The 12,287-nt window shown below is 42.0% G+C and overlaps 1 long non-coding RNA gene across 1 annotated transcript; it reads left to right on the top strand.

Annotated features, from left to right (window-relative positions):
• The first annotated feature begins 4,257 nt into the window (after positions 1–4,257).
• On the top strand, positions 4,258–5,991 carry LOC135245861 (uncharacterized). The gene is made up of 2 exons (XR_010327423.1): positions 4,258–4,363; positions 5,477–5,991. It is a non-coding gene; the product is annotated as an uncharacterized LOC135245861 (long non-coding RNA).
• The last annotated feature ends 6,296 nt before the right edge of the window (positions 5,992–12,287 follow it).

The following is a 12,287-nucleotide window of genomic DNA, read 5'->3' as shown; positions in this document are numbered from 1 at the left end:
CATTTACAAACCATTCACTGCCAACACACACCCACTGCATTTTATGAAAACAGAGAAAATTAGTGTTCTCTGAGGTGCATTAGTAGTTACAATGAGAATGTGCACATAACATGTACATGGCGATCTCTTAACAATCTGAAATCTTTCATTTTCATAAAAATGATTTAAAATGGATTGGCTGAATCGGCGAAAGGCAGCACAATGTATATATATGGCTCCCTCTGGTGGACATAGAACGCCTCTGCAACAGAATAACTGGATGTTTATAAAGCAAACTAAATTACGCACATTGCTTAATTGTATGTTCAAAAATACACTTTAAATATCCTAGTTTGATTACCAATTAGTTTATTTTTGTATTTTTAAAAATGCTTGTTTTTTACAGGGCATCGTTGTTTTAAGCTAGTTGGGAGGAGTGCATCGGTAGAATAACGTAACAAGTGCTTTTATTTTTTTTAATCCAACATATTCTGATGTAATGTCATTTTCTATCCAGCAGAGGGAGGCAAAGCACTCACCTCTTGCGCTTTACACTCAAAGTCTGTATTTTTCTATGATATGTTTTATGCTGCGCGCGATTTTTCATCTGGGGATTATAAAGACATTACATTACATTACATTACATTATAGGCATTTAGCAGACGCTCTTATCCAGAGCGACGTACAACAAGTGCATAGTGAAGACCTAGTGAAACTGAACCTGTTCTTATTGCATATTATTTTTATTGAGCAATAAGCTCACAGTTAAAAACTTTCAAGGCTAAAATTTAATGGCAGAATAAAATTCCAAAGCACACACTAAACTATCTTTCACTATTTAAATTAAAATCATGTGCATTTACAAACCATGCCCCGCCAACGCACAGTCACTGCGTTTTATGAAAGCCGAGAAATGAGAGTTCTCTTACTAGCTAGAATGAAAACGTAAAAATGTACATAATAATCTTGACAATCTGCGATCTTTTTTTTCACAAAAATCCTTAAAAACTCCTCCTGTCGGGGGGAGTTTTGCAGGTATTTCCCCGCAAATGGGGGGTTTTTAACGAAAAAGTGGGCATTTGGCGTCCCTGGGTTTTGGAAAGTCAGGGACGCCAAATGCCCACATTTTCCGTAAAAATCCCCCATTTGGGGGGAAATAGCTCCAAAACTCCCCCCGACAAGAGGGGTTTTTAAGGATTTTTGTGAAAATGAAGATTGTAGATTGTCAAGATTATTCTGCCTAAAAGGTAATGCAGAAGTTTTCATTCGAAAAGCTGCAAAATAAATGAATGAAATGAAAGTAAAGTAAAGTAAAGTAAAGTAAAGTAAATTAAAGTACAGTACAGTAAAGTACAGTAAAGTAATAAATAAATATATAAATAAAGAAATAAAGAAATAAATAGACTAATTTAACATCTGAATTCTGTGGTGTCATACAGACAGCGTTAGTATAAGAAGGAAAACCAGTGTCAATATGAATATGGAGGAAGAAATACACACATTCCACTTATTTTATTTTATTTCATTTTATTTGTTTTTATTGGTTTTATCAAGCTGCAACAGGAAGACACATTTAATTTAAGACGAAAACCCTAACATCACATTATTTTCAAACCACATCTCAGATAAGTTCCATACAACAGCATTGCATTCACAGCTGAGCGTTATTACCCATCAGTAATCACCTAAAAGTAGGAATACCAGTTTATGCATAGATAGGCGGGTCTGTCAAGCATCATCATTATTAACCATTGAAAAGCAGTCCAAATACCAAAAAAAAAAAAAAAGAATCTAAGATGACATCTGGCTTTAAGTAGGACCATCAGTATTTAACAGGGGTTGGAAAGCTAAAGAACGGAGTAGGAGAATCGGCGCAGGGCACTACAGTTAACTAATTTGGCTCCCTCTGGTGGACATAAAACGCCTTTGCAACAGAATGACCGGGCTGCTAGCGCACCTGCCATTAATGATCATTTTGCCACGAAAAAACACCACTCTCCGTCGAGTATGATCCAAACGAAGGCATGGGGGCTACGCCAATTATCCATCATGTTGTAAAAACGCAGATGTCTGATTCCTGTAATTATAGTAAACATAACTAGATAAAGACACTTAGATTTATGTTCAATCTTTCGATTTAAAAAGCCAAAAGAAACAAAGTCGTTTACATGCAACAATAAAACTGCACAAGCGAAAGGTCAAATTTACTGCTCCACACTCCAGTCCAGTTGGCGGCGGTAAAGCACCAAAGGCTGTTTTGTCAACCGCCATTAAACCTCAGAAGAAGAAGAAGGTCACCAGAGGCAGTGAACCGGATGTTGTTTGCACTTGCACTATTTAAACTCAATCATGGCGGACAGAAACATAGAGCGGAGTGAGGAGTGGCGGTGCTATTATTGCTAAAAGTAATTGATAATAATTTAGCTTAATTATATGCAAGTATTACGTTAATTTGGTATGCCTTGTTAAACCAATTATTAATGTAATTCACGTAAGTCAAGATTTTACAGAAATCGCGATCCAGAACGCGTAATCAGAATAATATTGCCTTTAATTACTCCCAAGAATCGGAGTAAATGCAAACATAGCCATTGATTTGGGCTTTCTGTAAGTCACTTTGTTACACGCACACATTACATTTCTTTACCTCAGTGTTGTGTATGATGTGAACTAAATTACACAGATACGTAATATGCCTCCATCTGCTGGACAAAAAATGGCATTACAGCAGAGCAAGTTGGATTAAAAAATAACAGCACTGTTGTTACGTTAAAGTCTGTTTTTGTATGGTTGTCAAATGTATCTGGATGTTTAATGTTTCACACAAGTTGCCCTCTGGGGATAATAAAGATACTGCTGAAACTGAACCTGTTCTTGTGTTTTATTTTTATTGAGCAATGACGGCACAAATTCAGCTTTCAATGCTAACAATAAAATTGCAAAGCACACGCTGAATTATCTGTCAGTATTTAAATGAAAATAATGTGCATTTACAAACCCTACCCCCCCCCCCCCCCCAACTCACACCCACGGTGCTTTATGAAAGCAGAGACGAGTTTTCCCTGAAGTGCATTACCAGCAAGATTACCTGTCTATCTCATGTTTGATCATTGTGAAAGAAAATATCATTCAAGGGCATAAAAATGTTCACCAACTGATCACACACCTGTAAGCTGTCCCACCTATACAACAGACATAAACTTGACAGTAAAAAAGACCACAAACATTATAAAATCAGTTCACTTCCTGAGCTCGGCTCTCGGGTGGTTTGCAGCTATTTTGTGGGAATCCATCATTAGGAGCGTGGACGAGATGATAAGTTCTTTCCAATCATCCTGCACCCTCCATTTCTCTCTCTCCAGTTCTGAGTTTCTTTGTATGTCCACCACAATGGCGACTTAGAGGAGGATTTGAATTCTCCTCTGAAGAGTGACCAGGTCTGTAGTTGTTATTTTTTGGTTGGTAGATCTTGATGTTCCTCGCCTCCCACAGAACGTGTTTGATGGTGTTGATCACCCTCCCGTGACGCTGTAGCTCAGGAGTGTTGCAGCCTGTGGAAGGACCGTAGAGGACGCATAGGGCAGTCAGGGTGGATCTTGGCAGCAACCTGTTAATTGAGACCAAGGAGTCAACAAGAGCACAATCAGAACAAGTGTTGTACAGAATAGGTCCGTCAAGCATCATCATTATTATTAACCATTTAAAAGCAGTCCAAGTACCAAAAACAATTTTTAAAAAATGAATAAATAAAAATAAGCTCACATACTCTGGCTTTAACGAGGACGACTAGTATTTACCAGAAAAGCTAAGGAATGGATTAGTTAGTTAACAGTTAGTTAATGTGGCTCCCTCTGGTGGACATAAAACGCCTTTGCAACAGAATGACCGGCCTGCTAGCGCACATGCCATTAATGATCATTTTGCCACAGAAAAACACCACTCTCCGTCGAGTGTGATCCAAACGAAGACATGAGTGCTACGTCAATTATCCGACTGTGGAAAATGTCTTGTTATAAAAACGCAGCTGTCTGATTGTTTTAATCGTACTAAACATAACTGGATAAAGACACTTAGATTAATGCTCAATCTTTCGATTTATTGTTGCATATAAACACCTTGGTTTCTTTCGGCTTTTTAAAACTGCACAAGCGAAAAGTCAAATCTACTGCTCCACACTCCAATCCAGTTGGCGGCGGTAATGCACCAAAAACTGTTTTGTAAACCGCCATTAAACCTCAGAAGAAGAAAAAGGTCACAACAGGCAGTGAACCGGATGTTGTTTGCACAATTCAAACTCAAACATGGCGAACAGCAACAGACAGAGCCGAGTGAGGAGCAGCGGCGCTAACATTGATACAAGTAATCATTTAAGTCTTAAGTATACGTAAGTATTACGTTAATTTCACAAGCCTTGTTAAATCAGTTGTTAATGCAATTTACGTAAACCAAGATTCAGAACGCATAATCAGAATATTGCCTTTAATTACTCCCAAGAATCGGGGTACATGCAAACGTAGCTATTGACACGATTTGGGCTTTCTGTAGATCACTTTGTTACACAGACACGCATTCCATTGCTTTCGTTCAGTTTTGTATATGATATGAACTAAATTACACAGATTACGTAATTGTCATTAGAGCGAGAGCACCTATTACCGACCACCTTCGTTCGACAGACAGGAAAACGTAAACAGATTTGTAACTATCTGTGAAATCGGCGAAATATCGGCAACAACCTGTACCTAGTCATGTACAAAAAAATGTAATTGTTATCCTGCTGTGGTTATTTTATCAGTACTTTCAAATATGTCAGAGGTCGACCAGCGCTAGCTTTTGGTTGGGGACGTGTATTGACCACCCCATATACATTAATGGAACTTGACATAAATTTGTAAGCCTACTGTGTTAGTATCCTGTCTTGGGTATCTGAGGTTAATATGAGAAATGGTGGTCGCTATCAGCACGTATAGGAATCCGTACATATTCAAATGTAACCCAAGTCGCAGGACGCAAAATAGTCGTTAGGAAAGCAATTTGAAATTATGAAGCAACGTCTGCGCCATTGCATTTAATGGGTCTTGATGAAATAATTCCGTGCGTGTTGCTTGTCTTGAAGTTTATATATTAAATAAGGGTGTATTAATATAACTAAATGTATATGTATGAAGTTGTTTTCCCCCCATTTATACAGTTTATGATGTGTATTTTTTACATTTTAATATGTAACAATGTCTAGTTCTCCGTAATAAATATGAAGAAAATACACTAGCGGTTCAGGTGGTCGATACACATCCCCCCTCCGGTGGTCGGTAATAGGTGCTATTACTCTAACAAAATACAGTATACATAGATATGACCCTACATATTTTGGTTTGATGATGAATTTGTTTATTTTTAAATGTTATTTAATAAAATAACAGCATTGTTATGTTAGTCTGTTTTTCTATGATTGTCAAATGTATCCTCCCCCTCTTCGCACTTGCGCTTCCTGGTCAAGTCTCCTGTCTATTCTGGCTCCACGATGGTGGAGTGACCTTCCCGTGGAGGTCAGAACAGCTGAGACCCTGACCACCTTCAAGCGATGACTGAAGACACCTCTTCAGGCTGCATCTCTCCCCATCCCTCCCTACCTCCCTGTAGTCTCTAATTGGCTATGTTAGCTTAGAGTTGTAGCTAGGTAAGCTGTTTATCTTAGTTGACTTAGTTATTGCACTCGTGCCTACTCAATTATTGCTTGTATTATTTGCATAGACTGCTTTGTTTATGATTTTGTTTGTGTTGATCAGATTAACCGGCAGGGTCCAAGTTAAACTACGCGGTCGTTCCCTGCACTTGGTACTGTACTTCCCTCTAGGGTTTTCAACACACTTGTTCCTGGTTATGGTTATACACTTTGTGGTACGTCGCTCTGGATAAGAGCGTCTGCCAAATGCCTGTAATGTAATGTATCTGGATTTTTAATGTTGCGCATAATTTGCCTTCTGAGGATAATAAAGATGTACTGAAACTGAACCTGTTCTTGTGTTTTATTTTAATTGAGCAATGATAGCACATTCAGCTTTCAAGGCTAAAAATAAAATAGAAAAGCGCACACACTGAATTATGTCATTATTTAAATTAAAATAATGTGCATTTCAAAACCCAGCCCCCCCACACACATCCACTGAGTTTTATGAAAGCAGAGATGAGTTTTCCCTGAAGTATATTACTAGCAAGATTACCTGTCTATCTCATGTTTGATAATTATTAAAGAAAATATCATTCAAGGGCATAACATTTTCACCAAGTAATCTTCAGATACACCTGTAAACTGTGCCACCTATACTAGTCTAACTCAGTCATCAGATTGAATGGGACTTAAATGAAGCAGAAACTTCACAAAGTAGCGCACGTGTTAGGATGGGGGTTCACATTTTGCCACCTCTTCATATACATGGTTTTTTTTTTGTACATTTTACTTTAGAATAATGTTTAGAGTTTTTAATTCTTACAGCTTGTTGCTTTGAACCTTGCTCTTCCTCTTCTCTTGCGTTTCTGTGATCATGTCTTCTTGTGTCAGCTGGAGCGGTGTCAGAAGCTGTAAGGTGGTGGTGGCTCAGAGGGATGGTGTCTGACTCTCACCAGGAGAGCCTGAGTTCGCGCCCCCGCCGTGCCGTTTTTCCTCCTTCGGCGTTTGGGACCGCAGACTTTAATGCGCTGAACGAGAGCACGGAATCCGGTCCCGTGGCGTGGCTGAGCGGGTAAGTGTGCCGGTCGTACCGTCGCAGAAATTGTGGGTTCAAGCCCCGCTTCCGCTGTTCGAGTGCGTCTAACCCGTTTCTCCTTCCCAGGCGCTGGTGTGTGAGCTGGACCGGACGACGGCGGTGCTGGAGAGGAGGAGGAGGAGGAGGCTGCTGTGAGGAATCGGAGGGGGAGGGTAGAAGGGGGGGCGCTGCCCCCCCGATGGTGGGAAGGAAGATCGCAGGGCCTGTTGGAAGCTGAAAAGAAGGACGCACCTTGGGGTTTTGGTGGGTTCGAGGTTGTTTATTGGATGCCAGTGTCAGGCTTGCTCAGCTAGTACGTTTAGTACAGTAGGGAGAGCCAGTACAACAGTTTCAGTGAAGAATGAATGCTGGCAACTAGCTGAAGTGGCTAGTGCTGTAAACCCACCAAAACCCCCAAGGTGCGTCCTTCTTTTCAGCTCCAACAGGCCCTGCGATCTTCCTTCCCACCATCGGGGGGGCAGTGCCCCCCCTTCTACCCTCCCCCTCCGATTCCTCGGAAGGGTCACCCCCTCCTCACAGCAGCAGCCTCCTCCTCCTCCTCTCCAGCACCGCCGTCGTCCGGTCCAGCTCACACACCAGCGCCTGGGAATGAGAAACGGGTTAGACGCACTCGAACAGCGGAAGCGGGGCTTGAACCCACAATTTCTGCGACGGTACGACCGGCACACTTACCCGCTCAGCCACGCCACGGGACCGGATTCCGTGCTCTCGTTCAGCGCATTAAAGTCTGCGGTCCCAAACGCCGAAGGAGGAAAAACAGCACGGCGGGGGCGCGAACTCAGGCTCTCCCGGTGAGAGTCAGACACCATCCCTCTGAGCCACCACCACCTTACAGCTTCTGACACCGCTCCAGCTGACACAAGAAGACATGATCACAGAAACGCGAGAGAAGAGGAACCAGCAAGCGCTGCACCCAGAGACGACGACAATACCACCGTGGCACGGAAGCCCGGGTGCAGGAGGGTCATGCGGTCAGACCAAGAAGGTGAGACCACATACATGCAAGAGAAATGAGAGATGAAGAATGAGGTTTATGTATGTACATATGGGGTGGAGCCTCATGTAACAGCGAGTACATATGTTAATTCTAATCCTTGTGAATTACATAATTTTTTTTTTTTTTAACTATGAACTGCTATACTTGATTTCTTTATGTTATGCGTTAGGGTAATCTTTGCACAAAACGTGCATATTTGAGTTAGTTACATCTAAAGGCTAGGAGAAAGTAGACTGTTGTTATACTGTCTTCCCAGTGAATGGCAGCTTATGAACGAGTCCCCTATCCCAATCAGGACTCATCGATATTTCACCCCTCCCCCAAATGACGGCTCGGTCCGCACGTCCCGTTCCTGACGCAGTCACACAGTATCCCGGGAAGCATCTGCTCTGCGCTGCACACAAATGAGTCTGTTTGAATGCACACACGTCTGTGTAAGAGGTGTGTGTACCTCTGAAACTGAGCCCCTCTCATTTTTATTGGGGGGGGGGAATCTGTGGAGATGGCAGATGCACAGACACACCCACAAAGGAGCGCATCTGCATTCACCTTCAGTTCAGCAAAGATCGTTCTCCAAACTGAGCTTCTCCGAAGGTCACGGCTGCTCAGCCGCTGAACTGATGCAAGCGGGTTTGTGCCCGTTTCTGAGTCAGCCCAGCACCACAGGAAACACTCCTTCACTTTTCAGTGCCATTTCAGGTGAGACTCTCAGGCTTCCTCTTTGGTCATAAATGAGACCCATGGTACACACTGTCAATCATGCTGAGCGAAGACAGGAGAGTGAACACACACACACACACACAAGCACCTATACAGTACACACAAGCACACAGAGACAAGCATACAAACGCGCACACACATATATACAAGTATGCACACATGCGTGCACACACACGCACAATGTATATATGCACATACATACACACACACACACAATATATACACACACACACGCACACAAATGTATCCAGAAAATGCTATTATGTAGCAAATTATACAATCAGGATCTAAATTATATACGTTTAAGCTAAGTACAGCAGACCTACCAATTACAGCCTCTATTTCTGGGTAGGGTGTTAAAGTACAGCACTCTCAGCAGCTAATCCAAAGCACGATGTACATCTTAGACAGCTTTCATTACAGGCCTTTGGGTTTACAACAGAGAAGAACAGATCAAAGAATATCAACAAATACAAAAAGAAAAAAGGTCGACAATCAAAATGAGAAATTCAAATTCTGAGGCTGATCTGTAAATGAATTCCTGCACCAGGAAGGCGGCCACGGGAGACCACAGCTGGGCACATGGCAACCAGGTGACCAGGTCAGCTGACCCAGAGGGGCGGTGTCTCAGATCGACGCCGGAGGGATGTCCACGCCCCTCTTCAGGGGAAGCTGCTCAGCTGGTGCCCAGCACATATTTCCATCGTTTTTATTGGAGGGAAAACTGCAGGAGCTCATCAGCAGCACCTATGGGAGCATGATGGCATGCTTCGGCTCGTGAGGCAGGTCGTGTGGAAAGCAGGCCTGGCCCCTGTCTGCATGATGGATGGCATCTCTGGCTGCCCCAGTGCAGGCAGGCTGTGGTAATGAGCCTCTGCAGACCCCTGTTACACTGTGTGTGTGTGTGTGTGTGTGTGTGTGTGTATGAGAGAGTGAGTGTGTGATTGTGTGGGGGTGTGAATGTGTATGCGTGTGAGAAAGAGATAGTGTGTGTATGTGTATGAGTGAGTGTATGCGTGTGAGAGAGAGAGAGAGTCAGTGACTCAGTGTGTGGTATTGATATCTGTGTGTGAGTATGTGTATGAGTGAGTATGCGTGTGTGAGAGAGAGAGAGAGAGTCAGTGACTCAGTGTGTATATCTGTGTGTGTGTACGTGTAAAATCTGTATGGAGGCCGGGGGCCAGGTAGGGGGATGGTAGTAAAGAACTGGAGAGAGTCATAAACACACCCCACGCGGATGTTAAATTTCACACCCACCTCATCAGTCTCCGCGAACTCCTGCTGGGGCCAAATATGATGCGATGTGGAAAGAAGGTTTTACTGGAGCGCACTTAAAGGCCATGTTCCTGGACTACACAGCAGCTCACTGGAACATCACCAGACACATTCCTTAATAATAATAAATAACGAGAATAAAGAATAAGATTATCAGTCATAATTATGAATGATAATGTTGTTGTACCACATTTCTACTTTCATGCCAGTAACAATAAATGATTGGTCAGTCCACAAGATTTCTGTGATGATATTCTTATTAAAAGTAAGTCAAGTAAATTTGCCTGGGAAGACTGCACTGTGCTAATGTTCTGAATAAATACTTACTGTGGGTTCCAGAGCTGGAAGGGACCAAAAACAGCACCAAGGGATGCCAACTGCCAGAGATTTCAGAAAATTAGCAAGCGCTGCATTTAAAGAATAAGACCTTTAGAACAAAATATTACAATGAATAATATAACTCAAAATTATTTGGGAGCATTGAAGTATTGCTCAATTATTAAGTGGCTAAATACAGTAATTTTACAGCAACATATTTTTATTGAGTAAAAATGTTACGGTGTAAACTGTAGCCAGTAAGGAAAATTTCTTTAAAAAATCAAAAAAAATTTGAGGGGAAAATATTTTCTTTCCTACAGATCATGTGGCACGTTTTAAAACATACATCGCACAGAGGTGTTGAAACTCCTGGAGTCAAAGTGTGATGGGAATTTCTGAAAACAGAAATGTCAGTTTCCCAGCAACACAAGATGGAGGTATATTTTCACGAAGAGTCAACAAGGTTTTGCTAAAAGAAACAAGCCATTATTCCAGGTTTCTGCTGAAAGTGCTTTGTGTTTATACGTCCTTTAGCTTTTGGGAATGCATACAGATGGCCCAGGGGAGTTCATGTAACCATCTGGACAATGTCACAAGCTCGCCATACTGTAATAAAAGTGACCTTGCAGGTTGTATTATTAATTCTGCAGCAGAAATTTTATTTGCAAGAGGACTTAAGAAAAAAATGAACAGTAAGCAAAGGACATTTTGAAAAATTTATTTTAAGATAAATCAAAACTGAAATACTATATAAATGAAATACTCACATGGATTGATCCCTTGAGATGGGCATCCCTACAGAAAGAGCTGTGTACGTGGCACGTCTGGTCTCAGGTTGATATGGGTTCTGTGGTGAGAGACATCAGTGAATAAAGCACCTGACCAAAACAAATTCCTTGTATGTGTAAACCTACTTGGCAATAAACCCAATTCTGATTCTGATTCTGACCTGTAAGTACAGCACCTATAAGCATCTACAATAATACTACACCAAAGGCACTGACAAGAACGCAGACAAATCCACCCAACCAGTGCAGAGCTAAACTGCTTTCCATATTCACTGTGGAAGCCTAAATGCATTTTTCATCAGCACCATTACACTTTAAAGCCAGCGGGGGTGTAGGTTTTTCCTTTTAACGTGCTTGTTCCAACATACTGTACAAACAGTGGTGAAATATTGAAGCTCAGCCTAAACTAAAGCCGGTTCCCGTGGTGATAAATGGACTGAACTGCATTAGCGTTGCCGTGCACGCAGAATTAATATGCTGCAATATGTTAACCGTGTTTGACATTGCGCGGGGGAATATTCATTTATTATGGAAATATTTGGAGTTATAACGTGAAAGTGGAAAGCTGGCAGAGAGCAGCGGGGGTGGGGTTGTGGGGTGTACTTTATCATGGCTGCTGTTCTGTGATCAGTGTTTGCTTTGATAAGACACTGATACCGCGTTCTCCCAGCACAGCGGACCCTAACTAGCCTGCTTAGCGTTGAGAGACAGGCGGTTATGGCGAGCGCACACACACTGAACCCCGCCTTGGGCTTTCAGCTGAAGTGGGCAGATTAAAGGATTTAACGGAGGCATATCTGGAAAAAGCACTGCGCCTCGTCTCGCCTTTCAGCAGGATCCCTACTCACAGCTCAGAAGGATGAAAACCTGGCTGTGTGCGCGCGCATGCGTGCGTGTGTGTGTGTGCGCAATGACAATCCCAAACTCAAAATCATGACGGGTAGGTGACTCACCTTCCTCCACAAGCTCAGTCGTCAGGGTCTGTGCCACTGTGACTTCCTGTCTGTACTCTCTTCATTAGAATCCATTTAAATGCAAAAGGTCATACAAAAAGTAGTGGGGCCTGAAAACTTTTAATAAAATGTAATTAGAATTCAGGTATACTAAAGTATAAAATGGCGTTCAAGTATACTTTAGTGCATTATTTTTCTCATATGGGATACCATGAAGAATAAAATGTTCCATATTCACATCAACACTTAATCAGCCAGATCCACTTCTGCTTGCACTTTCTGTAATGTGCAAATGTGCAACTTGGAAAATGGCTCCTTTTGAAAAGTAACCTTTTTATTTGGGGAAAAAAATATATGTAAAATGACAGACTCGATGTGAAATAAGTGTGGAAACTTTTGTCATTGAAACCAAACCAAGAGCCAATTATCCACGCTTGTCCACACTTTCAGCAGAACGCGCAAAGGCAAGGACTCTTTTGTCAACGGCCTTGAG

Source organism: Anguilla rostrata, chromosome 19 (assembly GCF_018555375.3).
Source record: "Anguilla rostrata isolate EN2019 chromosome 19, ASM1855537v3, whole genome shotgun sequence".
In the NCBI taxonomy this organism is placed as follows: domain Eukaryota; kingdom Metazoa; phylum Chordata; class Actinopteri; order Anguilliformes; family Anguillidae; genus Anguilla; species Anguilla rostrata.
The sequence above is the reverse complement of the archived record's forward strand: the minus strand, read 5'-3'. Positions and strand labels throughout refer to the sequence as shown.